We start from the raw sequence: 20643 nt of genomic DNA on the forward strand, positions 1-20643 counted from the left end.
GAATATTTCGATGCGTAGTCTTCGGAGTCCGAAAGGAAACTAACGTGGGAACTCAATGATTGTTTACATCGCCTAAGTCAACGAAAATAAAATTTAATCTAATGATATTTGTATGAAAAGAGAGAGCCGACTGGATTAGAAAAGATTGTCTAATCATAACAAAGTACTTAAATATTTCTCTCTCTCTCTCTCTCTCTCTCTCTTTTGTATCCTCTTAAAAGAAAAAAGGATAGGAATAAAAATGATTGTCAATGAAAAATTATGACGATAAGGGGAAAAAAAACAAAATCGATATTGGAAGATTCTCGAATTGATCGCGTCTATCGTTTCATTACTTTTGAAATGATATTTAATCAGATTTATACAACTCCTTCATTCTTAGACACGATATATAAGGTTCACTTGGAATTATTTTCGAGCGTGCAACCGCATCAAGTATTACGCTTCGCTTAACGTTCCCATTGGCGGAAACAAGCTTGGAGAGAAGGTGTTTCGAACCGTGCTACTGATTACCGGAAGTCGATCGAACTAATTATCGAGCGAGTCGAAAGTTTAGACTCTGTCTCTTATCAGTCGTATACTGAACGTATTGCATAAGAGAAGTTCTCGAATTTCGAGAAACTGTTCATTAGGACATAAAATCGATATGTCTTCTTATTAACACTACATAACATAAATAAAAATCGAATTATAATCGTTCATTAAAAATATTAAGTCGTATGGATTGTTCTATTTATCTTTTTTATCAGAGCTCTATCGATTTTTTTTTTTTCTAATTTAAGATTAAAAACGTCTATTTTCTTTTTCTTCGAACACTATACGTTAATCATGTTTAATTGCAAACGATATTATTTCCACCGTGACTGATGTTATATATTTTTAGTAAAGTACCTCGATCGAATTATTGTTGGAAACTTATTCAGATTAAATGGTTACATCTGCAGAAACAAAATTACCTTAGTCACTCGACGGAAGCGACAACCGTTTCGTTGGTTTTATCGTTCGAAATTGTCGTAGGAGCGTTGCGTCAGCGTGTCACATCCATCACTATCGCGAAACACGCTGTGAACCAGGTTCAACCACCTAGTCGTCCTTTACAACCCTATTCTCTCTTTCTCTCTCTCTCTCTCCCTTCCTCTATATTTATCTATTCCTCTCTACCTATCCATTCGTCGATCCACCCTTACCCATTTATCTATCCATCTATCCATTTCACCTTCTCTCTCTTTCTCTCTCTTTTTTGTGTTAGTATTCTCTATCGTTTATAAGCAACTAGCATCTCTGTTAATTTCTCCATCGAATACTTGCTTTCAAACCGATTTCCTCTCCTTTTTCTTTTCCTTTCGATAAACTTAAGCAAAAGCTATGATTCATAAGAGATCGTCTTGTAACTTTCTTCGTAGTTATCATTGAAATTATGATCCAAGAATTATAGCCAATGCACTCAGCTTTGTTGGGAATGCGAATGAGATTGCGTATTGTGTCGCGTCGAGACACAGCAACTCTTACGGCGAGACATCGTGTCTCGCGAATCGAATGCCATCCGTGTGTCGTTCAGAATAAGAAAGGAAGAGGTATGCATTCAGAAATCCTATTTAATTGGACAACGAAGAGAAATTGCTTGTTCAACTATTTATTACGAGATGCAGTCATTTCGAGATATATCAGTTTTGTAGTTCTCTTTTAAATTGAATAATACTTTTATCTTGTTTATATATATATATATATATATATATATATATATATAATAAACAAGTTATCTAGAAATGTGTAAATATTTCGAATTACGTCGTTTATTTACCATTAAACAAAATTCGTATTGAAATTCAGATGTCCGGTCCGACGATATTGACCGTCAATACGATTGGAAAGCCTTTCTATGTATCATTGTTGTACTCTTTCATTGTCAACAGATAACAAATTAATTTTATTTTGATGCTGGACATACCTCATTTATCGATTCCATTCGTTCTCGAAACCACACGATTCTTTCCGATATTTACTTCGGAACTTTGCATCATGAAAATTTCTATGCAATTCGTTCCTAATTACTTTGGTAACGAACTTCTAAATATTATCCAATAGTCAGGAACGGTGTGCATTATTCCATCGAGGTGAGGTATCGAGAGGGTCGAAAAGCAGGCAATCAGCGAACTCGCCACGCTAAAACCATTGTTTGTTGACTTCCATTCGAAAAAGGAGTGTTTGCTTACGACCAAATGCTGTCTGTATTTTCTGCTAGCGAGCTGACTGGTTGGCTAGGCTTGCTCGATCGATTTCTACGAGTGTCGTTATTATTCACTCGTTTCGTTCAAAGCCGCAGAAATTAATTCTCCTTTCGTACCAACAATTCTTCATTATCACGCGAGTTCACTAGCCGAGGCCGCACAGAAAAATATTCTCTTCTAACGTAAATGGCAACGATTCACCGACCTGTAATAACGAGTTTGTAACCGGCTAATGAATATCCGGTGAAAATTAAATAGCTCGCAAATCGAGTTCCAACCTCTGCAATGTTTATCCCTCTCGCGAGTAATACAACCACGTAGGAGCTTTGCGATATCATTCCTTTCTTTTTTCATATCTTTTTCTATCTCTCTCTCTTTCTCTCTTCCTATTTTTCTCTCACCCTTTTAATTTTTCTTTTTGTACCTTTAAAAAGCTCTCCACAATTTGCTCTCATTCGTTTATCCTTCTATTATTAGATTTTCTAATCCGCACTTTTTCATTTTATGCATGAGAGAAGCTGAATTTATTGGATCGGTAATTAGAACTTTTTCTTTCACTCAATAATCTTTATAAATTATGACCAACAAGAGTTACGATAGGCGTAGTGTATGATCGTTAGAAGTTATCGAGCTGACATAAGGGTAGGTAGATGTCTCTAGGAAATTACACGTCACTTCGTCAATGAGCCTGTAGCCTCGAATCACGTTCCAACCCTTACAGTTCGTACGGAAGGGGGTATAGGAGGGAATAGGATAGTGAAGGTTGGTCCGAGCTCTCTATCACGCGCCTTTTGAGACGGCTATAGGAAAGTAAAGAGTCGTGTGTACGGGGCTAACGTCGGAAGTAGCGCGAACTGACGAGAAAATTATCCAGTGAAAATCAGAATCAGCCGATTCTACGCCGATGCTCATGTCGATGCTCGACGAATTTTAATTACGAATGCTTTTGACGGCGTAATTATCGTTGATGTAACGATCCGCTTGGTCAAGGTAATTAACCAAATAGACCTCTTTATATACTTCGATCGAATCGAAATTATACGAGGATAATGTTCTATTGGATATGGGTGATCGTGGTAAAAGATGATATTATAGAAATGAGAACGTTTAATTAATCTTTTTTATTTCGACATGTACATATATATATATATATATATATATATATATATATATATATAAAGAGAGAGAAAGAGAGAGAGAGAGAGAGAGAGAGAGAGGGAGGAAGAGAGAGAAAATACTGATTATGTTGATTAACTCGATTCCCTCTTAATCCATTGATATATGGCCAATCGACCCTACATCGTCGTATAATCTGTATTGGATTTAATTTACATTACGATGTTGTACGCGCAACGAGCTTAGGACGCAGAGAACAAGATGGTCCATTTGCAATGGGATATTGGGATCGTACTACCGTCTATCTTCCTGAACGATACGGAATTGCGTCCTCTCTGTGCTTACCGAAAGCCAAAAGTATGTGCACCATTGAACGAGCCCGACGAATCTTTTAAATTCTTCCAGTCCTTTACCTGATTAATTCGATCCATCTTCTTCTCTTTTCTCGATAAACTATGTCGCGTGTGTGTTTTTGCACGTGTAACTCTTTTCTTTTTCTGTTTATCTTTTTTGCAAATTGACCGTCGTTAACAAAAAAAAAAAAAAAGTACAACGGAAAAAGAAATGTAAGTTGAAACACCTATTTAATTCTATACAATAAAGTTTGAGAATGTATACTTTATATGTTACAAATAGATCGATATGTTACTCTCTTGCGGTATCTACGACAATACGTCTATCAATCTGTCAAGCTAAATCGTGACACGATAAAGGCGAGGGTACGTCTAATCTCGTGTGATTAAATTCGATGTAAACACGTCTCGATTCAGTTTGTGTTGTTGATGAACCTAGAAACACACACATGCATACATATAGACATACACACACACATATCGTTTTATCGATCGATCGTCAAAGGAATTTTCAAAGATCTTTTAAAGATTCTTCGACACACCTCTTTGGCATTAGTATCCCTTTCCGAGTGATTAACGACGTGGCAGAAGCTGCTGCTACAGTTTATTGGAAACAGACCATCGATGATGTATGCGGCATGTTCTACGAACGGAGGAAGCCTTGTTTGCTTCGAACATAATAGGAAGGGTAATAAGGTAACGTCATTACCACATCATACATAGCCATGTATGTTGCTATAACGATGCACCTGGATCATTAGCCATCACAATTTATTTATAGCTTGTTCGAATTGTCAGCGGGAATCGTTAAGCGTGTTATCCGCACAATAACAATGGTTTACGGATATTTGAGTTTCCATCCCGTTTAGTTTAGAATATCGTCGAAGGATTTTCTTGCGACCGATATTAATATTCTGCTAATCCGTTGGATTAAATCGTAAATAAAAGTTTTCTGACTTATAAAGGAGCTTATGTATATATAAATCAATTCAATATACAATTATAAAATAATACAAGTATTGATATTTTATATGAGGGAACAAGAAAAATGTATTGTTTTCGATTTCGCAAATTACATACTGTATAATTTATATTGCTTTGCGATCTGCGAATGAACGGATCATCGTGGAAAGCTTCTTCTTAATTTTTGCATTAATTTTTACGGTGATGCTCGCTACTGCTCGCATCGGGGAATCCTTTCATAATTAGTGTTGATTTCGTTATCGAAACTTCGCTTGTTAGCGAAACAAAAGTTAGGAGTTTATGAAATGCTTTACCAGAAAGGATTTAATTAACGAATGTAAAATTCATCCAATTCGTAAAAATATAATTTTTCAGAAAATTTGTATACTCTATATTATCCCTACGTCTATGATTAATACGAAGGTTGTAACATTTTTTGTTAAATAGTAATATATACAAATTATGACGGATTGTATATTTATGATAATAAAAAAAAAAAAAAAAAAAAAGAAAAAAAAGAAAGAAAATAGAAAAAATAGGAAAAAAATAAAAAGCGGAGAAAACAAAAAACGCGTAAGCATTTTAAATATTACTACGACAAAATACTTGTAAGAATAGAATTTCTTCGCGTAGAAATATTTTACGATAAAGATATTTAAATATCAAAGATGCTTGATGGACCATTATTACTTCGACGAATCGCGTTGGAGTAGACTACATTACGTAGTCACCAATACGCTTGAAAAGCACCCTTTCACACATCTCGCGTACGATACGAACGATGGCCCGAAGCAAGTGCGTTTGACAGTTTAAGATTATTTACACATGCCTCGCGGCCTTTCCTCCCTCTATCTGCCTCTCTCAAGGGTCGAAACGAGATTCTGGAAAGATGTGTGTAATGCAAAGCCTGAATTTCGTGTTCCATGGTATTACCCATTCTCTCTCTCTCTCTTTCTCTCTCTGTTAGTATACTCAAATGTGTGCATTCACACATATAATTTGAATAATACCCGAGTTTACACATATATAAGACATAAGAAAAGATTAAAATGAATTTATAAATAATTTTGATCGTTTAATAAAAGAGCGTATGGTACAATATCTATTTATTTATTTTTTTTTTTCGAATATTTTATATTATAATAAATCGTGTTATGACGAATCCCTTTTATTACGTGGTGTTGAATTCGAGCGTCGAAATGCAAAGAAATGTACGTTTCCATTGATAAATGGAACAATTTAGACAGTGTCATCTTTCTAATCTTCTCAGATTTCGAAGTTTATCATCGTCTGTAGAGTATCTTATGTAGAGCCTGAGCAACCATTAGGATCAGGCTAGAAAGTCGCGGTTGGATTTACACCTTCGAAAAACTATTTAAAACTAGTCGATGGAATATGCGTTTTTACTCTATTAAAATATTTATCTCCTGGCTCGACGAAATTTATTAATATATATTTTTTTCTTAAAGGTTTCTTCAATATTATGAAATTATTTATCAAAAAAAAAAAAAAAAAAAAAAAAAAAAAAAAAATATCTTTTGGAAGACTAAATTCGATAGATAGAGTCGATTTTAGAACGGAAGATATTTAGAAGTAAATTTATCTAAATGGATCGCCCTTTGGTGAAATTTTATCGAAAATTTCATTGAATTTAACATCGTTCGAATATTTCCACGATAATCGTCTGTCAGTTACCGGTCGTCGAATGAAAATCGGATATTCCTACTTTAGCAGCGTACGGTTATTCGCTTTCTATGCATATGCAATCAGCAACTGCGTCTAGCTTTCAAAGCAACACGACATGAAAGCCGCTCACACGCTAGGTGATTATGTGATCGACGAAGATTACGAAATGCTTGCTATTCGTTTTCAACGTTTCTTCTCTATTACATATTTTCTACGAATTGTTAGATCAAAGAAAAATAATCGATAACATCGATCCTCATCATCATCCTTATCATTGAAGATTGCATGAATCGTCGTTATAAAAGATAATTAAAAGCTTAGAAATAATAATATAGAAAATCATTTTTTAAATATTTTATATATATATATATATATATATGCATATACATATATGCTGTTACTTTGTATCGTATAAAATGGTTTTCTCTTTCGAGAAAGAAAAATTTTTCGTCGTTGGTCTAACTTCTGGCAAAGTTAAAGGATGACTCCGGGTAAATTTCGATGAAAAGAAGGACGTGGAAAAGTTTTGTGGCGCGTCGCGTCGCGTCGCGTTGCTATGCTTCTTAGATCAACTTCCCTCCTTCCAACGATGCTTTTGTCTTTCTTCCTTCGCAACGAACTTCCTCGACTACTTCTTTCTCGTGCCTTCGGCAGAAGAGAAAGCCAAAAGCGAACGGTACGCTCTTCACCCTCGAGGGATCCACTCTATTTGTGTAACTTGGTTTAACTCTTCGTCAGATCATTATGGTCTGTCTCTACTGTGAACGGTTCTTTGTCTTTATATCTACTTGTTCTTATATGTAATGCGTATTTCTCTTACAATCTTTTACTCTTGTTAATTAAATTATTTAAATTTATTTTTCTTTTCTTATATCCTGAATAGATATATCTACGTTACACACATGTATATGTAAACGTACATATTCGTGTCGAAATGAGAAATTATTAAATTTTATTCCCGAGTATATAATAAAGTATATTCTCTCAAATATGACATCTTTTCCTAGAAATTTTTTTAACATCGGCAACGTACAAAACCTATCATCCATCAGTTTCTTCATCCCAGTAAACAATGTCCCATCTGTGTAAGTCGCCCGTTAATACACTTATCCAATCAATCCACGATTGTATGTCGCTACGGAAGTTGTTGGATCTCTCGAGTTAAGCTCAAGGATGCCATGAACTTGCCTCTCGTCTTCCTATATCCGAAGTAAACTCGGACGGAAACTTCCCTTTTATCGATAACTCGCGATAGAGCTCGATCTTGTCTCCCATCGATAAAGTTAGACCGAGTCCCATCGTTCTTTTTTTTTGTTTCATTTTTTCTCCTATTTTTCCTCGACGAAATACTTTGGGAACTATCCTCAAATTTATTCTACTCATGCTTGAATTACACGAGAATGTAGATCGGGAAATTCGACGATTGAATGACATGCCGATATCGATAGTCGAATAATCCAAGTACTTCTGATCGTTCGTTTCTAAAGCCACGTTTCAACTGCCGAGACCGCTGGTGCTAACGAACTTTCCGCCTGTTACTGCATACGTAATGTGTAAACATACGTAGGTGGAGGGATAGGAACGACGAAAGCGTGGTTCTCGCACGCCAAACTGGCTCATCCCTTCATCTCTCTCTCTCTCTCTCTCTCTCTTTCTCGTATACACATTCGCACACTCATGCATGTACCTACACATAGGTATATATATATGTGAATATATATATATATATATATATATATATATATATATATATATACATTCAGTGCCTGCAATTATGCCTGAGCGAACTAATTAATCCGTGGCATGATTGCAAGTAAATCGAATCCTGGCAGCACCACGTTGCACGAGCTACTTCGAGAGAGAGTGAGAGAGAGAGAGAGAGAGGGAGAGAGAGAGAAGGGTAGTCAAGGGCTGGAAAGGGTGGATTCTGCAGTCGGTTCAGTACGCTCGTCGAGTTAAATATGCAAATCGAGTTGCACTTATGTCTCATGCCGCGGAAGCTCGAGAAGCGTTTGCCACAAGGACTGCAAACACGACTCGTCTATCCCTCGTCTCTGTCCTTTCTTCTTGCTTCCTGATTTTCGTCCTTCTACGTCTCTCTTATTTGTTTTCTCTTTCTTTCTTCTTCTTTCCTTTCTTAATTTTTTTCAGGGTTTAGAATTGCCGGCTGTCGATGGCACCAACACTCTACTCGAATGAAAATGCCCTAGGGTTGTTCAATGTTTGTTCAATTAAATCCCGTCCGTCCGTATACGGGAATCGGGCCAATTTCAACGATTCGCTTTAAGGAAATCTTTGTTCTGTAACTTCGACCCTTCCGTCTTCTATTGCGAACAAGAGCGAGCAGTAAATTAAGTAGATTAATTAACTAATGAGATCAAACGTGATCTGTGTTTTTATCTCGGAAAAGAATTAAGTAGATATATCGTTCGAGAGATTTTTATAGATTAATGTAATTGACATTTTTTTGATACATTTGTATTTTTTTTCTTTCTTTCTTTCTTTCTTTCTGTCTGTCATTTTTGGTTCTTTCTTCGAATTCCTTGTGATCCGAATAATTCCTTATACGGTATATTCGTGCATTAACCAAACCTTTCGTTTCGCTTTTATGTGATTATGATATTACTTAAAGCATACAATGAATTCTCTTTATACGGCTCGCGTTATATGTAAGGTTCGTCGAAATTTGATAAAGTTATGGAAAATGTTACTATGTCCGCGTAAAATTATTCATCTACCATTACCAGTTCGTTTTTAGAGTTATATTTCTCTTTGAATTTAATGTTAAATATGTAGGTACATATGGAATATTTCAACATATTTTTATGAAATTATATAACATTTTCGTATGTAACTTGTAATGTAAGATTTTTGGCTTCACATTGAAATATTCATTTCCATCGAAATATATTTATAATCTGATTATCTGAAAAGAAAATTTTATTATTCGAAAATATCTCGTTTAGCAAGCAAAAATTATTTCCTTTCGTTCTTTTTCTTTTTTAAGTTCCCCTTCGGAACCACTACAACTTTTACCACGAAGCGAGTCGTCCACTTTCGTTATCGGCCAACCGTGAACGGAATTACATGTCTGTTTACATAATTGGTATGTGCCCTGGTAATTCGATAGAAAATAAATAGGCTCGGCTGGCGAACTTGATTGGAACCTCATACTACGATCAATGCGATGGGGCCGTTTAATTTCGTCCATTTATCCACTTCCAATTTTTTTTTATTTAACCATTATGTTTTCAAGTTTTATTAATTTTATAGTGCAGAAAGAGAGAGAGAGAGAGAGAGAGAGAGAGAGAGAGAGAGAGAAAGAGAGAGATACACAGAAAATTAGATCTCCCGTAAATAATTGTAGGTACTATAGGAAAGCCAGTGGATGTCATTATTTATGATATTAGATTACACTGTATCACTGCCATCGTAATTAATTGCTACGTTCCGTCGTAACTTTGAACTTCCTGTTAACTGCGAAATGCTAATGAACAGATCCGGTTGGCACGGTAACTCTTAGGAACCCGTCTCTAACCGTCCCGTTCGTCGTTTTGTTCGTTCGTTCGTTCGTTCGTTCGTTCGTTCGTTCGTTCGTTCGTTCGTTGGTTCGTTTGTTTCGAACCCTGATACACAAGCCACCCCTCGTTTGAAATTACTTGCGTACCTCTTTGTAAATATGTACGTAATCCCATGATAAATCTGCAAACAACTGGTACGGCCTCATTATATTCCTTACTTACGTAAATATACACGTAATCCTATGACAAATTCGTAAATGGGATAGCGAGACTTGTTACGTCCGATTAATGTAACTCGTAGAACGATTCTGGTAAATAGAACGAAAGAAAAGAGACGGAAAGAAGACAGACAGAGAGAGAGAGAGAGAGAGAGAGAGAGAGAGAGAGAGAGAGAGAGAGAGAATGCTTTCGATTAACATTCGTTCCCTTTATCAATGATACTCCAATCCCTTTGTTTAAATTTATACTTAAACGTGCGACATATCGATATGCTCTTCCTTCCTCTAAAAGAGAAAATAAACGAATGCAAGAAGAACGCAATATGTAATTCGTTTGTTCTTCTAGAGAAACGTTTTAAGAGATGTTAACGTCAAACGTCGTTTTCTTTTATGATTTCCAATGCACGTGGTCTCTCTCTCTCTCTCTCTCTTATAGTGTATCGCTTTGTGTGTGTAAGCTCGATCCATCGATACTTCAGAAGTACTACTACACTTTCTTAGCTTCCAGTCAAGTGAGGAGAGTCCAGAGAAGAGTTCGTTGAGTGGTTTGCTCTCTTTTCCTCGAGATCTTACTGCCCTTCTTTTGCCTTAAACCCCACCTACGAGTCTTTCTAAGTTTTTTTTTTTACTTTTTTTTTCTCAACCTCTCCTCTACTTTCTCCTGTTAAGTAGCAGCAAAGAGTTTTTATATAACTTTTGGATTGTACTACTCCTTTCGTCTCTTCCATTCTCTCACCCTTTCTATTCGAGGTTAGCTAATTTCACTCATTCTCCATCATCAGTGACCCTCTTCTTTAGGCTTCTCTTTCAACGGCCTGCTTTCATTTCTTACTTCCTTCTAATTTCAAGCAGCACTTTTAGCTCTTTACTTTTCATTCCCTTTATTTCACGCGCCACAGTTTCTTTCTTTCTTCGTTCTTTTCTCCTTCCTTATTTCCTTCCTTCCTTCCTTCCTTCCTTTTCGTCTCTCTATTTCTCGTTCTCTCTCTCTCTCTCTCCCTCTCTCCCTTCTTTCTTTCTATCTTTATCACGGTATCGTATTTACCTCGTCTAATCTATCCGCTTATATTTACTTTTACTCGAATGCATCGGGCAAACGAATAGACTTTAATTACTCTTTTAATTAAGCAACGCCAACTTTAGCAACGATATAGTCTCTTTTTTCAACTACCTTATATTCTTTTCTCCTTATCGTAGGAAATTCTAAGAAAAATATATTTAACTTGGAATAGAAGAGAGATCGTGAAAATTGAGAATCTGCTTGACTTTTATTTATAAAATGTATTTTTGAACAAGATATATCTATAAAGAAAACGATTCGTTTACTTTGCTTCGTATTTCGAAACGAAAAAAAATAGAGAGAGAGAGAGAGAGAGAGAGAGAGAGAGAGAGAGAGAGAGAGAGAGAGAGAGAGAGATGCTAGAAGAAATAGCAATCAAAAGCAGAGGAAAAGTTATCGGCGCTATCTCGTGGTAAAGCCGCTTGAAAAATTCTTTTTCAACTTTTCGCACGTTCACATTTTCTACTCTCAGAATCCTCTCTCTCTTCTTCTTTCTCTCTCTCTCTCTTCTTCTTTCTATTTTTTTTTCCTTTTTCTCGATCGTAAAATTTTCTTCTGCTCGCTCGAACGTCTGATTGGACTCGCTGTTCCGTACGCAATTACATCTCCCGTCTCATTTTATTTTCTTCTTTTTCCAGTACGTTTTAGCCTATTCTCGCGGACGTATGAACTCTTATCGGTATTTTACGCGTCACGTACCCTTCATCGATTTTTCCTTAGTTTCGTCTAATACGTTTAAAATAAAATCATCTCGTTAAGTTACGTTCCGATATAATATAATATTTGCGATTAAATAAAAATTTTATTAATCTGTTTTAATAAATGGATAGATATTACCTCGCTTTAGAAAGTTTTCTTCCTTTGGTAGTGGCAATTAAAAGCGTATTAAAGAGCCGAGCTTATATCATTTAAGCATCGTAATCGCATGATCGTTCGTATCGAGGTGAAAAGTCCTTGAGAGTAGAAACGAGACGACACGACAGGAAATTTACGCTTATCCCAAGTTAACTACGGGAAAACGGACGTAAATACTCTCTCTCTCTCTCTCTCTCTCTCTCTCTCTCTCTCTCTCTCTCTGTGTCACTCTCCCTCTCTTTCTCTCGATGCAGTTTATCGGCCGCTTCCTTTCTCGTAATAACATTAAGCATCCACCTTAGGCGAGAGGTGCAGTGATTCGATGCAAAACTTTGGATCGCTCGTAGTTGAATGAAATTACCTAAGCTCTCCTTGGAAAATTAACTTTCACGAGAGGTTTCTCACGCTAGTTCTCTCTACGACATGTAAGTCTCTTTCTCTTCAATACTTTTCTTTTCTTCATAGCTTTCATCCTTCCTTTCGTCTTCTCGTTTAACATCCACCGTTCCTTTTACTCTTTCACGAGTCAACGAAATACCTTTATAGGTGGTAAAACTCCTCTAGGGCCGTGTTGTGTCGGTAGACTTGAGGATGGAGTCCGCATCCTCTCTTGATTGAATGAAACTTTCAACCTCAAGAGTCTAACTCTGAAGAGTGAGAGTGCGATAGAACGGAATGGAAAAGGGACAACGGGAGAAACTCTGCTGAGAGAGAGAGAGAGAGAGAAAGAGAGTGAGAGAAAGAGAGTGAGAGAGAATAGAATAGAAGTCTACCTGTCTATCGGTGTAGGAATGTTTGAATGCAAGTAGGAACGTGCGTTGAAGATGTGTAGAGAGCAAGAAAAAGAGAGAAAGGGAGGGAAGGAAGGGTGAAGAGAGAGAGAGAGGGAGATATCTATGGTATGAGAAGAAGAAAAGTGAGAGCGCAAACTAGATGGAGTACATCCAAAACTTACCAACTGTACGAACTTTAGACTTCGCGAAAACTTGTATATCCAACTAAGGTGTAGTATTAAGTGATCGTGCTAACCTGGATCGAGTGGTTCCACCTTTTATCTACTTCGACCAATCGCTTCTTCAAAATCTAAACTATCCTTCAAACTCTTGTTATAAGGGCAGTTGCTACTACCACAAATGGACAGTTGTTAACTGCACATACTACTAATTTTAACAACGTAATTCTTTTGACAAAGCTTCGATCATATTTTAAATCCTCTCCAGATTATTTACGTAAATTTGGTCGTCGACAAACAATATCATTTTGTTTCTTTTTTTCAAAGTACGAGTGAAATAGGAGGAAAACAAATTTTTAATCTAAGATCCTTACAATTAAGTTCGTGAGTTTTAATAAGTCCTTCTTTTTGTACAATCGTTTATACTTCTTAACAATGCGATTCAACATTGCCTATGTTTATATCCTTTCAATGGCGTTTACTACCGTCAACGTACCATGAAATTCTTTATCCGTTCGAATATAATGGGCGAACGGTCACAAATCGAGTGAGTAACTACTCTAAAGAACGAAGATGACGTTGCTGACGCCGTCACGCTTTGAAATGTTCCAAGATCTCACATTGCAGACGTTGTATTTTCATCGACTTCTCTATTTCTCTCTCTCTCTTCTTGCCTCCCTCTTTGTTATAATCCTACTTCAAGGATCAAAGTGAGTTTACGGTGCTCGTAAAAGTAAAATTTACGTCGTTGTAAAATCGAACGAAAGAGAGAGAAAGAGAGAGAGAGAGAGAGAGAGAGAGAGAGAGAGAGAGAGGCACAAGTGAAAAGGACGAAGCATATCGAGAGATTTCACAGGCCAGACGTACATACTTACGGTTTCGCGCCCTTCCAACTACGACCTTATTCCTTTTGGAAAGGGTACTTCCCTATCCAAAACGGCTCGACGAAAACCGTAACTACGAATTTAGAATTCTCTCAGGTACGCCAAGATCTTCTCAACGAAGATTGTAACCACACGGTCTCGTTTATCTGATATAGTTCCACCACCTGTTCTTACCACGTGTGATGAAAGACGATGTGCTTTAAACGGAATAAATATAAAGATGTATATATATATATATATATATATATATATATATATATATATATGTTTAGAAATCTAGAATTTGAAATTTAGAAGTTGAATTAATATTTTATTAAGTAATTTAACGAAACAAATTAACATTTATATCGATCAATTTATTTACGACCAATTTGATAGTAATTATAATTAAAAAAAAAAGAAGGAGAAAACAATGCGAAAGAATCCGAAATTAATAAAAAATATGTTCTATTCATTATTTTTTGTATATATATATATATATATATTTACACGTATATTGCGATTTTTTTTATTTCCATTGAAGATTAAGTCATAAAGGAACGCATAAAAAATATTTTTTCCTCGGGAAAAAGTTGAACGACGGAGTGTTAAATTTCGAACATTTCGCGCCGCGCAATGCGTCAAGTGAAGAGTGAGAGAGAGGAGGAGAAAGAGAGAGAAAGAGAGAGAGAGAGAGAGAAAAAGGAAGAGGGAGAGAAAGAGAAGAGAAAGAGAGAGGATAAGGTGTGATGCGCGGGTGGTACGGAAGGGTAGTGGTCTCATAAAGCGTCGCGACGAGTTCGCTGCTCCGTCAGTATGCGTCGCGACGTCCACTGAGAGCGCAACGTTTGTTTTCGAATCGCTGATACTATCGACACGTGTTTTGTCTACTAATTTCAAATCTCTGTGAATAACATATCTTCATCGTTCGATAATTATCGTTGAGTGTAATAAATGAACGGTTTCGAAGCGAGGGAAAAACTAATTTCGAATAATCTCACGGGGAGAAGTGATAACGCGATCTCTCACGACACTGTGCACGTTTCGCGTGTCAAAGTATGTGTGACAAATTATTGGGAATTTACTCGAAATATGTCGATGTACGGAAAGATCGGTATGTCGTTCGTTCCGAAGTACCTATACACAATTTTTTTCATTAATTTTTAAACGTTCGGTCGAAGTTTCAAAACAAGAAACGAAAAAAGAAAGAAAAAACGGCGTGACAAATCGTATTTCTGTATTACATTTGCATTGACTCGTACTACTAACTAGTGTTAACTTTACTTGTTCAATTGATTCGTACTACTTGCGTCGATTCGTACTACTCGCGTCGACTCGTACTGCTTACATTGACTTTTACTACTTGAAACATTGTTTACGTTGACTCGCACTACTTGAATCAATAATTTCACGAAAATCGTACATATTAATATCGCAATTGTTTCTCACTTTTTGTTCGCTCGTTTTTCCTCTTACCAAAAAAGAGAACGACCTTAATGTGTCGTAAAGGACGCACTTTATGAGAGAGCCGTAAGTGTAATTTAAAGTTTTACCGGTGCGACCCGAAAGGAAGAAAGAGAATGGTAGAGCGAACAGGTAGCAAACGTGAAAGTCCAAGCGTGAGTGGTAACGGTAATGGTACTAGATATAATTCACGGTAATTTCCTAGTATAAGAACACTGCCGACGATGTAATCCTCCGACTACACGGATAGGGCGGCTTCAAAGACAAAACTTAATTCATTTCTGCTCGCGAAGGTTTTAATGCGCGTACAGCTGCAGTCGGAAAGTTCGCATACGAAAGTCTCTTTCTCTTTCTCTCTCGAATTCTCGTTGAATTATTCATGGAAACGGGCAATTACAATTTTCTCAGGATCTCGTACGTTCGAATAACGTCGAAGTAGATGTAAGAGGAATTTCGCGTAGATATCGACAGGTATATTCGCGAAATCGAAAGAAATTATAACTGGGAAAACGAAGTGCCAATATCGTTTGTCCTACGACGTATCTTTTCAATCGCGATAGATCAATACGATTAATTATCAATTAGTTATTGCAATTAATTAATTTGTGTCGTATAGATTTTTACGAAAAGAGCCGGCTTACGAGCAAACGGGAAAATTTACAAAAAGTTTTATGTTTCTTGAGGATAGAGAAAAAAGGAAAAGAAGAAGAAAAAGAAAAAGAAAAAGAAAAAGAAAAAGAAAAAGAAAAAGAAAAAGAAAAAGAAAAAGGATCGTCTTCGCGGTTAAAACGCCGACGTAAAAATAATCGGGTATACTTTGAATGTTCGCAGTAAAATCGTTATTATGAGCACGAGTCTTAACGGTGGAGCCTCGGAAGCGTTATGGAATCGTTAGACAACTCGTCGGCCGGTGAAGAAAGAACGACAAGAATGTCCTGTGAGAAGGCATCACGACGCCTAAGATATCTGATCGCAAAGGCCAAAAGATTGGGTCTAACAACGGAGGAAGTCGCGGAGTTGCCGACGATAAAGAGACTAGTACCGGGACGCGTTATGTCGACCACGAGGACGACACTCTTTATGATCGTCCTGATCCTTGGAGGAAGCCTTGTACTTGCTTTCCTTTGTGCCCCTTGCATCGCCAGAAGCAGAACTTGAGGAAGGAAGAATACGCTACTACTGCACCGTTGTTATTTTTTTTTTTCTTTTATTTTTTATTTATTTCTTAGACGAACAAACATTTTTTGCAATTTCATTTCCTTCATATTATTATCCTTTCTATTTTTATTATTCGAATTATTACCACGTCACCGATGTTTCCGATATTCCAACGTGTTAACTTATTCATTCATTGACGTTATTATTTCGTTGATATTCTGAACACAAATGTACGTTCGTATTTTATGGACGTTTCCATTGATGCAGGAAATTTGAGAAAATTTGATTATACGGAGGGTTGGATTCGAATCAGGCTGTCGAATAATTTCTAGAACGGATGTACTTCATTTTTCATCATTTTTATTATGAATAGAGAAAGGGTAGAAGAGAGAGAGCGAGAGGGAAAGAGAGAGAAAGAGAGAGAGATAATGAGGGGCGACAGTTGCTTGTTAATTCGTTTTGCATTCGTTTACGCGATATCGCGAAGCGCGCTCACACATGTGGGTAAAACAGTTCATTTATTAGTCCGAGCACACTTCATTTTCTTCCTCGGAATGACTCGAAAAATCATAAAAATTTATGAATCAAGAGAGAAAGTTAGCATTGTATATATTCTAATTTCTGATCGCATTTATTATTCCGATTAGATCTAATTCGTGTATGAATTCTTATTTACTGTTATTATATACACATATTACTTACTAAGTACATAAGTGCGCGCGCGCGTGTGTACTTTTATTACGGGTACACCATATTCTAGATTTTTTAGCTTTTATTCTTTTGACGTCCTTCTTCTAAGATTTTCAACTCTTACATTTTTACTCACAAACGATGTGAAAAAGTCCATCCGGTTGCACACGGATTAGATTAACTCGTTTTTGAAAGCACCGGCGGCCTTTTCAAAGCAACTTTCTCTCTCTCTCTCTCTCTCCCTTTTCTCTTTTCTCTTCCTCTCTCACTCTCTTGTTTTTGTCTTCTCTCTTTTTCCGTCTCTCTATTTCTTACGTATTTCAATCAATTTTATTACCTACGAATGCAAACAAATTTTTTTCCTAATTATCGTCATCATCATCCTCATCCTACACGATTATAACTCGAGACCCCTCATCGAATATTTCAAGATAGCCAGGAATTAACGAAATACCAGCAAAATTATGAGCGTAATTTAGTGGAAACCCGCGGCGGAAGGGAAACCGCTGTGCGTTAAAACAATGGCCGGGATACGGTGCGAAAGTTCACTTCATCCCCGTTCTTCGTCATTGAATTTTCCCGAGGTACATACCTATTTTGTCCTTGTTCCATAATTTATGTGCCTATGTTGTATCCTTCAAAGGATTCGTTTTCGATTCGTACACAATTTTTTGGAGATATGCGTAAAAACTGAATGGTACATATATAGAAAAAAAGATTTCGTGAAAGGAACAAAAAGAGACAAAGTAATCAAAGGTAGAAACTTTAATAGTAATAATAATACTTTTCGTCTTAAGGTCCATTGCATCTCACATTGCATTTAAAATCGCATTTTACAAATAATTGCTCTCTAATATTTGCAGAATATCCCGTATAAAAGCTATACGTCAGTTATGCGTGTAGATACATAGTACTCAGTAGTGTAAGATAGTATAAGATGGTACTTGGCCTTAGTCGAGGCTAGAAATTGCATTCTCAGCCGCAAGATGCTTCCGCGTGTGCTTTTGGAGTCCTATAGTGGATCGAGTAGCTATAGTGTAGGTAGGTAACGAAGGCTTTGGTACACCGTAACCTCGAAGGGTGGAACCTCGAAGGGACCTCGAAAGCTTCGCTTTGCTTTCGACCTACGATAGCGTGGCTGGCGTGCACACTTTGAAGAAGGGATTCCTACTTCTCCTCGCAAACTCAAGCTCCTCTTTCGATCAAGAGTGCAGGGAAACGTCGTTATCCGGAACCATTACCAACGAGAACTTCGCATTTTCGCACAAGCTCCGGGCGAGCTTTTTATTTGTCCGATCGTCGCGCACTCCCGCATTTGATCCGCCTTGAAAAGGTCGAAGAGCTTTGCAAACTTTAAAAGCACCCCGGTCTTGCTTGGGCCTCTATTTATCTATCTATCTATTTATCTATCTATCTATCCATCCATCTATCTATCTATCTATCCATCTATCGATCTATCTATCTATCCATCTATCTATCTATCCATCTGCTTCTATCTCGCTTTCACTCTAGAATATGCTTCACTGTAAGCTCGCTTCGGTTAGAGATCGAAGGGTGGAAAAGTAGGTCGTCCATTATGCATTATGCGTTTCGAATAAATCTGGATAAATTCTCTATTCGAGACGGGAAACGATAACGAATCCTTCTTGTTTATACGTTCTCGCGTTTGAGATGATATATTTTTATCTGTACATCGGTTACGTATTACGAATTAAAATTTTTTAACTCTAACGAGGAATTCGAAAGAAAAAGAAGGAAGCAAAGAAAAACATGCATGAAATTATCGATCTCGTCTCGTTTGTTTCAGGCTAACTCGAGGACGTCTATGAGATCTACGATTCTTTGGAAATTAAATATCCTACACGATTTTATTTCAAAAGCGTATAAAACAAACAAAAAATCTTACGAACGCTAATTGTGACGCTAAGAAATCGGTGATAAATGAGTGGCCGTGACGAAGCTAGAACGATCTTTATCCCACGGACCAACAAATTGATCGGAGGTGTGATTCGTGGTGATACTAGATATATAATATTTGGTAGTTATATAGGAAACAAAAGGATACACGCAAAAAGGCAGTTCCTTATTGCGTTATGACTCGGTTGCTTTTCTCTTACGTTTCTTTTCTTCCTTTTCCTTTCGGTTTCTTGGCCCTCAAATCATAAAAGAAACTTTTTATCAAAGTACTGAAGAAGTACCAGAGAGTATGTCTTTCGTTTTATTTTATTTCATTTTATTTGTTTTTTATTTTATTTTATTTATTTTTTTTTGTTTTTTCTTTATAGATATACTTGTCAGGTTAGTTTAAGTGTAATACGAGGTGTAGCGTAAAAGTAATGCGAGATTTATAACATATAAAATTATACCGTAAACTTTTTGTAATTCCAGGATTTCCCCTTTTATGAAAATAGGTAAACATTACATGTATGCGAATGTTTCTGAAAGGCCAGAGTTTTGTTAGGAAACGTTGTTTAATTTACCGTAAACGCTAGGTATAAATAAACAACAGCCGGTAATTAATATCACAATATATCAACGTACATTGAACGATACAAAATCCGACTAAATTCATTCTGACTATACGTCGCCTTTAACAAAATTAATCCAATTACTTTTACGCTACACCGCATATCTGCGTTGTTTGTTACATTTGAAAATGAAAGCATCGATAAATTGGACAATATGATTGTATAAGTATAAACGAATTTCTCCAGGAGTAATGTCAATGATTCGCTCGTGTATGATTCGACTAATTGAATACAAGAAAAAAGGATTAAAAAAGTACCTATCCAATTGAATTGTATAACGCTAATTAGGATTTCGCTCGAACCGTACCAATGATTTTCGAACGTTTTATCGGAGTCGTGTGAAACTTTACTTTTATATGTGATCAAATAAATTTTTAGGAAATACAAAGAGATCTTACATTTATTTCATTGCTTTGACCTATATATATATATATTCACTAATAACCTCGCATGAAGTAAACCCACTTCTTCACGAAGAAAAAATAAAAATTAGAAAATATTATTAAACATGTAAAAAAATTAACTTTAACGATCGAACATTTTTTTTTATTGAAATTACGTGTAAGCTGTTATTTTATTGTAAAATAATGAACACACACACTCTCTCTCTCTCTTTGTTGTATTCTCATGTTTTTGCTTCTCTATCTATATAACTCTCTCTTTTCTCCCTCTCTCTTTCTTTTTCTTTCTTTTTCTCTCTAAAACATACAAGAGCTAAGGTGTAATTTTAGCAGACGGTTTGCTCCCCATAAAGACAATATTATCCCATCGCGTGCGTGAGCAGCTTTCCAATGTAACGACAATACGCTTTGCGTGCCTCCGCACGCGCATTGCATCGCATCGATGCACCTGTCGGTCGTATTCCACATTCCGCCTCTCTCTCTCTCACACACACACACACACACACACAAACTCACTCACTCACTCACTCACGCGAAACTATGCGGACAGCTGCACTGTACGCGATCCTTCCATCAAGAAAATAGCG

At 36.6% G+C, this 20643-nt stretch overlaps 1 long non-coding RNA gene across 3 annotated transcripts in view; it reads left to right on the plus strand.

Annotated features, from left to right (window-relative positions):
• Nucleotides 1-20043, plus strand: part of LOC122631465 — a 21865-nt gene extending 1822 nt beyond the window's left edge. Inside the window, exons 1-3 of one of the 3 annotated variants that reach the window (XR_006327709.1) lie at nucleotides 14518-14929; nucleotides 16111-16465; nucleotides 18935-20043. This is a non-coding gene — a long non-coding RNA (uncharacterized LOC122631465). Of the gene's footprint in view, nucleotides 1-14517; nucleotides 14930-16110; nucleotides 16466-17161; nucleotides 17712-18934 lie in introns of those variants that run through there. The other 2 variants (XR_006327711.1, XR_006327710.1) reach the window with 2 other exon arrangements.
• Nucleotides 20044-20643: the final 600 nt, after the last annotated feature.

Source organism: Vespula pensylvanica, chromosome 9 (assembly GCF_014466175.1).
Source record: "Vespula pensylvanica isolate Volc-1 chromosome 9, ASM1446617v1, whole genome shotgun sequence".
In the NCBI taxonomy this organism is placed as follows: Eukaryota; Metazoa; Arthropoda; class Insecta; order Hymenoptera; family Vespidae; genus Vespula; species Vespula pensylvanica.